This window comes from Myripristis murdjan, chromosome 6 (assembly GCF_902150065.1).
Source record: "Myripristis murdjan chromosome 6, fMyrMur1.1, whole genome shotgun sequence".
Lineage (NCBI taxonomy): Eukaryota > Metazoa > Chordata > Actinopteri > Holocentriformes > Holocentridae > Myripristis > Myripristis murdjan.
Genome location: NC_043985.1, coordinates 34361573 through 34376608, shown reverse-complemented (window position 1 = coordinate 34376608; position 15036 = coordinate 34361573).

The following is a 15036-nucleotide window of genomic DNA, read 5'->3' as shown; positions in this document are numbered from 1 at the left end:
AGAAGTTAGTTCCTCTTCTTCCGTATAAAAACACAGACAGGATCTGAGAGGCTGGGCTTCCTCTTCTTCTTCTTCTTCCTCTTCTTCTACTTCTTCTTCTTCTTCTTCCTTTTCTTTTTTGCCCCATTGCCTTTTTGCCTTTAAAAATTAGAACTGTGTGAGCAATCAGTCTTTTTCAGTCTGTTTCTCTCCTTCCATCATCAGCCTGGTTTCCGGACGCCCCCCACCATTATAACAGCTGGAAGTTTCCTCTGACACACTGCCAGCAAAATTATAACTACAGATACTGGTCTTTATATTGCTATATGATTTTGCCAACTGCCTTTTCACATTTACGTGTGAAAAAACACTTTTTGATAATGAGTTCTCAGACAAATCAGAGCTGGAGCCTCAGGCTCACAGCTGGTTTGGACAAGAACAGACGCCAGAGGACAGAGAGGAAGAGGAGGAGGAAGAGGAAGAGGAGTTGAAGAAGTAAGACTATGACAAGGAGGTTTTTCATTTCTACTATCAGTGTGTAGTTGGTTCTTCATGTTACTTATTCAGGTGATGGTTTGTGTCTCACTCTCACTCTGTTGACACAAAAACAAAAAACTTTCAAAACAAGAATTTGGTGAAATCTGATGGATGTAAAATTAGTAAAATCAGATATGGTTCCTAATAAAAGTTTATATTTTCTTTCTGACTCACTTGTAAAGACAAAAAAAAAAAAAAAAAAACCAGACTAGGCAAGTGGTTCTCAGCCTAAGGGTCGGGACCCCCAGGGGGTCATGAGACGACTTATGATTTTTGAATAGTGGAATAGATTAGTCTTGAAAAATATTACTACTACTAATTACTACTACTACTACTAGTACTACTACTAATATATTAATAAATAGCATAACAGTGTTGAATAGCTTTAAGCTTTTTTAAATAATAAAACATAAAAACTAAATAAGAAGAATTCTGAGTATTTCAGCAAAAAATAAATAGAAAATTGAGAAAAAAAATTACAAGATAGTAATCTGAAAAAATCAAAATTACAGAAAAATAAATTACAATCCAACAATACTTACAATTGTATTGTAAGTATTGTATTGTAATTATATATTTCAAAATGTCAGATGAGTGATGCTGGAGGATCCAGTTCTTAAATGCTTGTGAGAGGCATTTGAACCTCAGTTTGCTGGGGACCCCCGGAAGTCCCCCGAACCTCACTTTGAAACCCACTGGCCCCTCACAAACATCTCATACTGCCTGCTTGCTGTTTGGAGGGCCAACCAGTCGATGCAGTACAAGGGGCTTTCCTGTAGAGGGCGCCACTGACCTGTAGGTCTTCCACTACTGGATCAGGAGTCTAATAAACGCCAGAGACGGATAAGAAATAATTCCTTTATGTTGCAGGAGCTCAGATTTTCCTGTGATAAACTGCAGAGACGCCGCTAAACATTACAGGCCATTTACAGTCCAGCTGACTCAAGAGTCTCACCCAGCATTACTCCTCTGCATTATTCTTTCTAAATGACTAGAAATCATTTTATATCCTTTATGTCAACCACTATAATGTTCAGAAAATACTGTTCAACTGGTGTGTATGTGGTGCCTAATTACCTCATCATATTTTGTTTTCCATTTTCCATTTCCATCCTCCATGTTTTTCTTCAGTGGTGAGTTTAAAGGCTAACCCTTGATTTGCAGCTGTGTTCATAAGAAGTGGAGATGTGGCTGAGGTCATTCAGTGTCATGCTGTCAGTTGTGTCTCTTGTCTCTGTAAAGTTGGTGACTGTCTTGTTTTCCTGACGAAGACAAATGTCAGCTTTCAGATGTAAGTCTCAAATTCAACTTTAATGTCCACATTTTACCTGTGCTGACGTTGCCGTTAGAAATATTGGTAACACTTTACAATAAGAGTACAACAATTAACGTTAGTTAACGTTAATTAATGCCATAGTGGTTAATTAACTGTTAGTTAATGATTATTATGGCATTTACTAATGTTAATAATATCTACAATAACCCTTAAATAACATATAAATTAATACCTTAGCATGAACAGCATTAGTATTTGATTCTTAGACGCATTAATTAACAGTTAGTTACCTGTTACTTAATGTTTATTAGGCCTACCTGTTACTTAATGTTTTTTACGGCATTAACTAACGTTAATTGTTGTACTCTTATTGTAAAGTGTTACCGAAATATTGGATTATAAGGACAAAGGAATGCATGCTTTGATATAAATATGTTCAACTATGATAAAGTCACAAAAAGCTGAAGTGGGCTGTTACACATAGGATTTAAGTTCTTAAAGTCTATTTAAATGCCATCATGTAGTTTAGTTTAGTTTAGTTTAGTTTTCATTTTTGTGTGTCATGCACCATTAATGGTGCCCAGCCCTATGGGCTTACAGGACACTGAAAAAAAAAAAAAAAGATAAATACAAAGTCAGAAGGAAACAAGATGGCAAAACAAAACGAGTTGCATTAAATATAATGGCACGCTAGCTCACAACATAAAGAGTAGACTTGCGTAGCTGAAATGCGTCTGACAGATACTTAGCGAGTGGGAACACTTCTTTGGTAAAGAGATATAGCAACATTCATTCATCGGAGAGTAGATCACAGCCAGAAACCTTACAAAAGAGATTGCGTCTAAGAGCGTGGTACAATGGACAATAAAGCAGAAAATGCATTTCATTTTCAACCTCATTTAGGTCACACAAGCAACATTTTGTCTCCTCTTCCGGGATAGAGTGGAAGCGACTTGTTTCCAGAGCCAGGGGCAAAATGCCACACCGGAACTGGGCACAGACAGACCGCTGGTTTCTGGTCAATATACTATACTATACTATAAAGCCTGAACTATGAAAGAATTGGCAGAAAATTCCAATTTTTTGAAATTGAACCCTTTATTTAGTCCTATAACAAAATATATATAAAAAAAAGAAAAATCCAAAAATATGTTATTACACGACCTTTCTGGTGTATGATATATGATATGTACTTGAAGTGCCAATGGTATGGTCCAGGGTGAACAGGGGAAGTGTTCAAAGGTATACAACAGGATTTTGGTCAAGTATTGATTAAACTGAAAACGAAAAACGGAATTGAAAATGTGTATCATATATGATGCAAATGGCTTTATAGGGTTAAGGGTGACATAGAGTTCAGACTGGTAGCTAATAATAATAATAATAATAATAATAATAGTAATAATAATAATAATAATAATAAATTTTATTTGTAACGCACTTTACATTTAACAATCTCAAAGTGCTACAGAGGAGAAAGAAGAAAGATTAAAGGATCAATAAAATGTTATAACAGAAACAGAAGTGATGGTGTTTGGTCCCAGTGGCCTTTGTGAACCCCTCCCTGTTGACTTGGGCCCTTTGGCAGATTTTTTAAAGCAAACAGTCTCAAACTTGGGTTTTAAAATGGACAGTGATTTTAAATTGGATCGGCAAATCAGCTCAGTAGTAAAGTCCAGCTTTTTCCACATTCGACAGCTGGCAAAAGTCAAACCTTTCTTAGCACATCAGCACTTTGAAACAGTGATCCATGCCTTCATTACATCTCGGCTAGATTACTGCAATGCACTTTATTTTGGAGTCAGCCAGTCCTCCCTCACACGTCTCCAGTTGGTGCAAAATGCAGCCGCACGCCTTCTAACTGGAGTACGAAAGAGGGAGCATATAACCCCCATCCTGGCCTCCCTCCACTGGCTGCCTGTGCACTTTAGGGTTCATCTCAAGATTCTTTTATTTGTTTTTAAATCCCTAAATGGTCTGGCCCCTCCTTACCTCTCTGAGCTTCTTCACCCCTACGCTCCTGCTCGGTGCCTCAGGTCAGCTGACCTGCTGCTCCTGGAGGTGCCGAGGTCAAAACGGAAGCTCAGAGGGGACAGAGCTTTTTCAATTGCCGGTCCGAAACTGTGGAACGAGCTCCCCCTCCACATCAGACAGGCCTCCACACTGTCCATTTTTAAAACTCGTCTTAAAACCCATTTTTATTCCTTGGCTTTCAACCCCACATGAGACTCCGCTTCTGTTTTAGTGTTTTATGGTTTGTTTTAATTATTGTTCTTATTTGTTTGTGTTCGTTTTAATTTACTTTTAATTGTTTTAGTGTTGTTTCAGTGTTTTATGGTTTGTTTTATTTATTGTTTTTATTTGTCTGTGTTTGTTTTAATTTACTTTTATTGTTTTATTCTCTTTATTAAATTGCTTTATTGTTTTATATTGTTTTAAAAACAATAAACAATTATTTTAATATTTATTTTCCTGTTATTGCCTATTTTTGTACAGCACTTTGTTGCAGCTGTGGTTGTTTTAAAGGGCTTTATAAATAAAGTTGAGTTGAGTTGAGTTGAGTTAAAAGGATTAAAAGAACAATAAAGTATTAAAAGGAGAATCGGGCAGACACTAACAAAAGGCCTTTTTAAATAAGTAGGTATTAGTAGCTATTGTCTGGTTTTTATCAGACAATAGGTTCTTACTTTGGTTTTCTCCATATTTCTTCAGCCCATTTCTGTTTGTAGCTATCAAACAATATAGATTTAATTTGCCTAACTACACCTCAATTTGTTTCTAAATATGTGTTGTAAGCCAGCTTCATCAAAAACACTTCATGTATAATAGCGTCACTACTGCGAACCACAGAAACACTTGACAGTCCCTGTAATGATACTTTAGGCGATTTCAGCTGATTCAGTCGGCTGGACAGTTTAGACCCATGTCCAGCACCAAAATAACCCCAGATAATTCTACAGTGACACTGTGATACTCCCTCTAAGGTTTATTACGGGATTACTATTTTTCCCCCTTGGGCTGGTCTGACAGATGACCCCCCCTCCCTCCTCCTCTCAGCTCCGCTCCTCTCTCTCTCCAGCGTCTCCGCGGCCGCATCTCTCTTCCATTCCGGCCTCAGAGCGCCCGGGGCAGCGGGGGAAGCGGACCAGACCGCTGCTTCCTGCGCGGATCCACACTTTTGCCCTTTCTGGCGCTTTTATAGAAGGTTGTTGGTCTTACAGACAACTTCACGGCTCCTCGCCGGCTCTCCATGGCAGTTTTACGCACGAAGAGAAACGTGGCCGCCCTTACCAAAAAGGAGTATACTCAAGTATACTTATAAGTATACTTTTTATGAACTAAGTATACTTTCTGTGAACTAATACTTAGGTAAGTATACTTTTCAGATAACTTTGAATGTACTATCAGGAATATACTTAACAAAAGTATACTTAGTTTATACTGACAAGTACACAGACAAAGTTTAAGTATACTCCAAGTATAACATACTTGATATACTTTAAGTTTAAGTATATTATCCAATAGTAGTTAAAACTTAGTACAAGTATATAAAAATGTACCTGCTTGCAACATGGAGTGTTATTTTACTGTATTAGCTGGCTTGTTGTATAGCTATTTTACACATTGGCTGCTTTGCCATAACACATACACTGTGAGTGAACCTGTAGTGTACTGCTTATACTTGACTACATTTACACTTAAATACTACTATATTTACATATATACTGTTTATAGGTTCAAGGTTGCCAGTTGCCACACACAAGTACACAATGCTCAAATCAGAATTCAACTCATACTTAAAGTACCATCCATCTTTCTTTATAAAACACATTTAAAAACAACACTGTGCCAAAGTGCTCTACAATTAAAAAAAAAAAAAGAATAGAAAAGAAAAGAAAATACACACTGCACATGAATCATCATATTGTAGTCACGTTCATATACATTCGGCAACATACAAATGATCAACGTCATCAAGTGTTTTGATGACGCTGATCCCTTCCAAACCTTGTGTGTGGCAACTGGCAACCTTGAACCTATAAACAGTATATACATAAATATAGTAGTATTTAAGTGTAAATGTAGTCAAGTATAAGCAGTATACTACAGGTTCACTCACAGTGTATGTGTTATGGCAAAGCAGCCAATGTGTAAAATAGCTATACAACAAGCCAGCTAGTACAGTAAAATAACACTCCATGTTGCAAGCAGGTTTTATATACTTGTACTAAGTTTTAACTACTATTGGATAATATACTTAAAGTATATCGAGTATGTTATACTTGGATTATACTTAAACTTTGTCTGTGTACTTGTCAGTATAAACTAAGTATACTTTTGTTAAGTATATTCCTGATAGTACATTCAAAGTAATCTGAAAAGTATACTTACCTAAGTATTAGTTCACAGAAAGTATACTTAGTTCATAAAAAGTATACTTATAAGTATACTTGAGTATACTACTTTTTGGTAAGGGAGCACATTGCACACTGGAGAGCTGTGACTGGAGCCCCTCTCCTTTTGTGCCCCTCCCTTCACCTGTTGATCTCCAAGTCACATTAACATGTTTAACGCTCTATACCTGATGGTTTACTGTCAACAGAGTTGTATTTCATGTTGGACAGTGCACATTAATAAACACATGACTGGAAATGTGTCAGAGGCTTTTCTCACCTGCAGCCCCTGGCCAGATGTTCCACAGGTTTCCTAAAACTGAAGACGACTTGAAGAGGGTGAACAAGCTGGACGAGCTCCGCTTGCTAAGAGACACCAGAGACTGGAGAGACTGCTGTGTGCTGGCTTTTACGGAGACATGGCTCCATGGAAACATCCCATCCCTGCAGGAGCAGAGCACTGAACACCGTGAGACCCTCTCCCCCGCTCCACAAATACTTTGACCTGCTGCCATCAGGCAAACGGTTCAGGAGCATGAAAAACAAAACCACCAGAAAGACCCAACATCTTTACTTCCTCCAGAAAGCTGATCATCAGATTTTTCCTACATTTGTCACCATACTATGTGGTGTTTATATTGTATGTATTTGTATCTGATATGTGCAGGTGTGTTTGTTTTATTGTGTTGATTGCTTTAATGTTTTTTGTAAGGACTGCAGATGGAAATTAGCTCCCCTGCTAAATCTGGTGCAATCACATTTTTTTTTTATTCTTTTGAATAACTTATGTAAGTTCACACTGTCCTTTATAAATCGAATAAAATAAATAAAAAAAAAATCATAACTGCATCGTTCAACATTTTATTGAGGTCGTCATAATGGTTATTGTATTTGACCTAACAGTACTGCCTAACAGTAGTAAAACAGAGCGAAACAAACTCGATGGAAAAACTAGATAATGTATTGATAAAAAGAAAAAAATTATACAATAAAATCAATTTAAGAGGTTTAAAAATAATGATAGAGGTAAATAAAAGCTAGATTAAACAATTAGATAAATGAGATTAAATTACAAGATACAACCGAAACAACCGACCATTAACAAGGATAAAAATATGATATTAATAATGCTAATAAACCATTAGGCTCTTCTCTGTACCAGGCGGTGTGATGCGGTGGGAATCCTGTGTGATACAGGTGACAGGTTATGTGTCCCAGGTTCACCTGTGCAGAGCAACATGAATGGATTACTGTGAGTGTGTGCTGATCAATTTAGCAGCACCAGCCTGATCGATACAGTGATTGGTACGAGGCAGAGGATATTACCTGGTTTTGGCACAAGCAGACAACAGCAGTCATGTCTGAGCGCTTCATTTTGTGTAATATAATATATATGCAGTTTTTTTTTCGCTCTAATGCAGCTGATTGGCCGACGCTGAGCCTCTGTGTGCGCTAAAAAATGTAAAAACTGAATGTTTAAAAGAAGGCCTCCTCTGTGTGCGCTTGACTGTAATTCCACCTGTGGCCTGCGAGTGGCGATCTTGCGCCAAAGTTCAACTTGACAGGAGCTCACCACTTTAGAGCCGAGATGAACGTGTACATCCAGAGAGAAAATGAAGGCCTGAGAAAGAGAGAGAGAGGAAAGAAAAACAGCAGAACAGACAAAAGGAGGACAAAAGAAAAAAGTGAACAGAAGTGAAGAAAACATTAAGAACAATTTCAGCAAAATACAGCGGAAATGAAAAAAAAACAAAAACAAAAGAGAATGAAGAGAAGAAAAGATAAAAAAAAAATCCTTAAAGAAATTAAACACAAAACTGTAATAAATGACGAAGCACAGATGAAGAGTGTGAAGAGCAGTGATGTTAGCTCCTTATATATTTAATCACACACACAGTGAAGCCGTCAGCCAGCGTGGGAGGCTCAATCTAATGTGTCTGTGTGTTTATCAGCCAATAAAACAGCCGAGTTAAACCCGGCTAATTAAAACCATGTGCCTGCTGGTGTTTCTTAATCTGCTGCCTTAAAAAAAAAAAAAAAAGAAATATTAAAGAAGCAGAGGAACTTCATTAGAGTTGAGGAATGAGGATCTTGGGTCTTATCAACAGGGGTGGACTGGGACTCAAAAACAGCCCTGGACTTTGACTAAGCCCGGCCCAAAACAACACATTTTTTTGGGGGGGAAAAAAAACCTAATCGGATCTGCACGATTCACACAAGTCACCCAAATGGCCATGAAAAAAGCGAGTCGCGCTTTTCGGCGCACTGTTTGCATCCCTGCATTTGGATGCTTCGCTTCGGCCCCACCCTTTTCTTTCCTTTTTTTTAGGATTAGCAACACGAGTGGTGTCCATGGTCTCTAGTCATCTCAACTTGCACACACTACCACGAGTATCTTTGATACGGCTGCGCATCTAAGGACCTACCAGCGCATTGTTGCCACCTATCAGTCTGGACATGGAACAACAGTAGATTACAAGCAAAAAGGGGAGAAAAAAAAAAAAAAAGACCAGCCAGCCGCCGGTCAACTGGCAGCACCGGCCGTTCTGGTATTCTCCAGAACGTCCAGATGGCCAGTCCGCCCCTGCTTATCGATGTCACTGGTGTTTCTGCCACATGAACCAAAATGTGTCACGTTTGACAGAATAATTTTACACCCATTGAATACACTCACGCACTGAGATGTAAAGGATTGCATCATTACTTGCTTATATGTTTTTTGCTTGTTTTCATACATGGCTGCACAAAAGAACAAAGAACATGCGGTCACACTTTTAACAAAGATGATAAATATTAATAAAAGATCATCTCATCATGACTGGTAGTTTTATCGTTATTCTTCTGTGACTCAGACTACATTTGCTGAAGAGACTGAAACATAATATTTCATAAAAGCCTTTAAAAAAAAAACAGGCCTAAGTAAGGTGTAAGGTAACACCAGTAACAAAAAGACGGTACATGTGATCTTTAAATCAAAAGTCATTGTCAGTGACAGTGGGATTAAACTGAACTCTGCTCTGCTTTTGCTTTGTTCATCAACTGCTCGACACATCAGCAGGTTGATGGTTCAAATCTCTCCGGAGAAGCGACGCCTCAACACCAGAGTAAAACATCAGCCACGCCGCCCCCTAGTGGCTGAAACATTCTGGCATGTTTGTGGCCACACCCACTTGGTGATGCAGCTGCAGGTATTCTCCCACTGATAAAAACACCTGTGGCCGCATGACTGAGTGGGTGTGGCCAGACATACCTGAAAGTTTCAGCCACTAGGGGGCGACGCAGCAGCGGCTTGCTATCTGATGTAATGAAGTGTTGAGTTTCTCTTTAAAGGAACACAGGAAGTTTTCTGCTCGACTTTCCTGTTGGAAAATGTCTGACTTTTGTCTGAACTTTGACTGTGGAGTGCAGACTGCGCCATCTAGTGGCCTTTTGGTACCGCTGCAAAGTCCACACTGTTTTATCTTGTTTTCATTTTCTATTTCTTATCATTTCACTTAGGTTTATATACATTTTTCTTTTGAGAATCTGAGCAACTGCCACTGATGCAGTCTCCCCTCTGGGATCAATAAAGTATTTCTGATTCTGATTCAATCAAAAGTTCAGATTAAAAAGCTCACTCTCATCATGCTCTATAATCCAAGTCTCTGGTATCCAGTCACCTGCTCAGAACTTCACAAACACGTCATTTCACTGAAATTTTGCAGCAAACAAAACTTCGTCAGCTGCCCGTCCAGTGAAACACACGTGAATGTGCGCGCTCGCCTCGTGACCGCGCATGAGACGATTTTATGGAAGTGGCTTTCGCTGCAACATTTAAGAGACAACATGTGTGTTGCATGAACGTTAAGCCTACGAGCAGCAGGACAAGTGTGAGAGTTTTAAACAGAACGTTGGACAGTTTATTGCTGTTGTAAAATCATGTAAAATTAGGAATAATTGTAAAATTATGAAGCCATTAAATCAGAGATGGCTGGTGCTTTTTTAAATATGAGTTCAGCATGAAGGCCTGTGAGTAAAACTTTCCTCATCACAGGCAGAAGGCAGCACACGATGAGATTTTGATATAAAATTGATGTTTTATGGGTGAAGTATCACTTTAATTTCCATGACCTGAGGCTTACCTGCCCAAACAAATGCACTGAAATGGACAAAACTGCAATGTCAGTGCAATGTTGATACAACCACCATCATATGAAAATGATATGAGAACACAAAGAAGACAAAAAGTAAAAAGTCCTGCGGAAAAAAAAACAGCTGTATAAAATACTGAGATTAAGAGAAAAAAGTGTGAAATATGCTGTGAAAATGACCAAAGCTCATCTCAGAGCCTGATGAATAAACACCACATCAGAGCAAAGCCCATCAGTATCACAGTGATTAGCTCATGTTTCTGATATGTGAGATGGTGAGTTACAGCGGCCTGGGCTGACCCCGGCCCGTGGGAGCCAGGTGCATGCTGGGAGGTGATAAAACGCTGCTGACTGAGGTTAACCTCGGCCCAAGATAAACAAAGCCGCGGCCGCGCGCTCCTCCTCATCATATCTTAATTAGATAAGACAGCTTTAATTAACATGGAATCACTTAATGGATTGTGTAATTAAAACGGAGACGGATGGCGGCCGCTTGGTTAGGCCGGCAGAGAGCCGAGCAGCAGAGTGTTTGATTTCACCTGCGGGGGGGGCGCCGTGTGGGCGGGGCTTACTGCATCAGGACAGTGCATGGAGAGAGGGAAGAGTGTGTTTCGGAGGAGAATGTCCTCAGTCGCCATGTACATGTTTGGAAACTCACCGTTTTATAGAGATTTGTGGTTCGCCATCAACTCCCGGATTATATATTTTAATCCAAATTTACATGAAACTTTACATGAAAAATTTACATTCTGTTTTTTTTTTTCCTCTCAAATTGTTTTGCATGTTTTTCTTTATTTGTTTATACTTTGGAAGTGTAAAGTATGATTACTCAGATGATATGTAATTTTTGTTTATCTTGGATATTGCCGCACCAAAGGGAAGGGGTGGGGGGTGATGGGGGGGAAAAATGGGTATATTGCATCATAAATGTGAAGTATTTCATTGTGAGTATATGATATTGTGGCAAATGCTCAATAAAAACATTATAAAAAAAAAAGAAAAAAAAAAAGAAAACAAATTTACATGAAATATTGTAAGATTCCTGACCTTTCACAAGAGTTGGACCTTAAAAAATCTTTGTTTTAAACGTCCGACCTGTGATAAATGTGGAGAAATGAATGATCTCATGATGTGACCACTCTGAACAAGGAAGGGAGCCTCCATTTTTGTAAGTTGACAACATAAATGTCATTTTGTCAAAATTTTGTAAATGATACTTGGGTTTCTGCTTTCCAGCGAACACGGCATAAGCAGAAGTTTTGTCTGTATTTTTTTTTTCTTTCCTCCCATAGTTAACAAAATGAAAAAGAATTCGTCTAAGTTGTGGTGAACTGAATTTCGCCTCTCCATGCTCCGTGCTGCTCCACTGCTGAGAGGAAGTTTATTTAAGTTTATATTGAAGTTTAATGCTCTCCTTTCTTTGCACTGACAACAGCTGAAGTAAAAATGGCCGTCCTTTCATGCGGATGTGAACAGGAAGTCTGTTTTCTGTCTCTGTGGTCTCCTCACAGCGTCTTCCAGCAGGAGACAGAGGAGATCCAGTCGCTTCCCATTCGTCGTCTATGGAAGCAGCTGTGCAATGCATTCTGGTAGCGCTGCGTCCCGTTGGCGTCTCCTCATTTGCATAAAGTTGAGGTCTAGGGTACTTTATGCAAATTAGGAGGCGTCCAGAGCAACTGGCCGCCTCTGAAACTCCAGAGGAACTTTTAAACGAACCGTTGTGGATCTGAAGGTCTTTCTTTGTGCATCAGGCGTTTCCAGGTGTGTCGGTGACACGTCTGAAGAAACAGAGCACATTATTTCCCTGTTTGAAATAAAGCCGGGAAAACTTTAATTTTAGATTGGTTTCCTGTGAGGAGAGCAGCTGTCAATCACACCAGAGACCCGCCCATCAAGCGTCCAAGCGTCTGATCGCCCCCTCCTCTCTCTCTCTCTCTCTGTCTCTCTCTCTCTCTCTCTCTCTCTCTCTCTCTCTCTCTCTCTCTGTCTCTGTCTCTCTCTCTCTCTCTGATAAAAGAGGAGGAGTGTAAAAACAGAATAATGATGCAAGCCGGTGCAAAAATGTGGAAGGTTTTTTTTCTTTTTTTCTTTTTCTTTTTTTTTTTTACGTTTGCCAATTAAACTCGTCCAGCGTGGAGGATCACAAGTGCACCATCGCGTGTGTGTGTGTGTGTGTGTGTGTGTGTGTGTGTGTGTGTGTGTGTGTTATATAAAGTTATTCCACTCTCTTGTTCTGCTCACTGAGCTTTTCTGTTCTATTTGGTTTGATTCTATTCTATACTGTTATTCTATTCATTAGGTTCTATGCTACACTGTTGGGTTCTATTCTGTTCATTGGGTTTGGTTCTATTCTGTCAAGTTCTATTCTGTTCTATTCATGTTCTATTTCATGTCATGTTAGGTTCTGTGATGTTGGATCCGACTGTTCTGTTCTATGTATGTCCGGTTCTATTCTGTTCATCAGGTTCTGCTCTATACTGTCGGATTCTATTCTATTCCATCATGTTAGGTTCTAGTATATTAGATCCTGTTATTCTGTTCTGTTCTATTAGGTTCTATTCTACTGTTCTACTGTTTGGTGTACTATTCCATTCTGTTCTTTTCTGTCAGGTTCTATTCTGTTCTGTTACGTTCTATTGTACGCTGAAAAGTTCTATTCTATTCTGTCAAGATAGGTTCTTCTATGTTGGATCATTTTATTCTATTCTTTTAATTTCGATTCTGTTCTGTACTTTATTTTGGCATACTACTCCGCTCTGTGAGGCTCTTTTCTGTTAGCTTCTGGTTTATATTGTTAGGTTCTACTGTATTAAATTTAAAATGGAAACCAGGTAAACTAGAACGTTGGGTTCTATGATGGTAGGTTCTGCTCTGTCTTTGGTTTGATTCAGTTCTATTGGGTTCTATTATTTTGGTTTTATTTGTGTAAGCTGTTCTATGCTGCCTCGGTTCTATACTGATGTATTCTCTTTGATAGACTCCACTTTATTATCTACCCCCCCCCCCCCCCCCACACACACACACACACACACACACACACCCTGCAGAATGAGACAGTCCCCCCTCCCTCCCCTCCCCCCTCAGTGGAGTGTTAGATGGTACGACCCGCTGCCATACTCAGCAGTCACCTCTCTACCTCTACCTCGCTCTGCCTCTCTCTCTCTCTCTGTCTCTCACACACACATACACACATACACACACACTCTCTCTCTCTCTCTCTCTCACTCTCTCTCACACACACACACTCACACACACACACGGTGAGAGCGAGCGAGTCGACAGGCTTTCCTCTTCCTCTCTGTTATGACCCTGTTCAGGAGCGACTGCCACCGAGCCAGACGTGAGTACTGCTGCCTGCACACACACACACACACACACACACACACACACACACACAGTGCTGTACGACAGTTGACACACAGTGAGGTGTGTGTCACGCTTTCTCTGCTTCATTTGGTTTGTATTCTGTGTTCAGCTTCCACAGCAGCTGCTACACACACACACACACACACACACACACACACACACACACACACACACACACAGCCTATGTGTAAATGTTGTACAGTAGCTGAGAAGATTCCTCATGACAAGTGTGTGTGTGTGTGTGTGTGTGTGTGTGTGTCTGTGTGTGTGTGTGTGTGTGTGTGTGTGTGTGTGCAGCTGATTGATGCTGCTGTGATTGCAGTGTATTCTGTGCTGTATAATCCCGTCTCTCAACTATAATCTGCTGTGTGGAGGAAGGTGATGTCACTGTAACATCATCATCCTCACGGCTGGCAGTTTCACTTTGTGCATGTTTATGATCTGAGGTATTTAAAGGAGCATCCCGCTGATTTTCTGCAGGTTCAGTTTTCTCTAAAACGTTCCTCTGCTCTCCTCCCAGAGCGAGCAGTGGGCTTTCAGAGCTGCCACATCACTCCTCCTCCCTTTCCTCCATTCATTCCACTACGATATGAACATGAACTTTCAGAGCCTTCACACTTTCTTCACTCCAGTTTTCCATCAGCCCAATAAAGTCCTCCACATGAGTTTTCCTGAAAGCAGCAGCACTGTTGGCTTTTCAGGACGTTTTCACACTGAAACGCTCCCTGGGGGAGTAAAAGTTGTAGTAAACGGGACAAATCTCACTGGTCTGGTCCTTTAATGCAGAGGTTCTCAAACTTCAGTAATGTCCCCCCGCTGAAATATTTATTCCCCAACTTTGTTGTTTGTGTTTCTGCTTCTTCTTCTCTTCTTCCTCCTTGTTTTCAGCTGTATTGCTTGATTTGTTTGGTCTCGTCTTCCCGCTCAGAGCGAACAAACGTCCTCGCTCCACGACCACGGCAGCAGATTGAAACCACAAACACACACATCTGACACCTTCAGGAACCCAGAGGGAGAACTGAGGAGAACACGTGCTTTATCAAACTGACATTTACATTTTAATGAAGTTATTATAGCATAGGCTAATTATTTTAGGAATTATGCATGATGCATATTTTTTAAACTAAATTTAAAAAAAAAAAAAAAAACCCACGTACCCCCTGCAGTCCCCCAACATACCACTAGGGGTACGTGCACCCCCATTTGAGAACCCCTGCGGGACACGATGTGTTGGCGCTGGCTGGTTGTTCAGCTCCTGATGGAGATGTTCATGCTGTTGTTGGCTGTGCAGCTGGAGCAGGAGATGTGCGCCCCCTGGTGTTCACTCTGTGAGAGTTTGCTGTGTTTTTGTGAG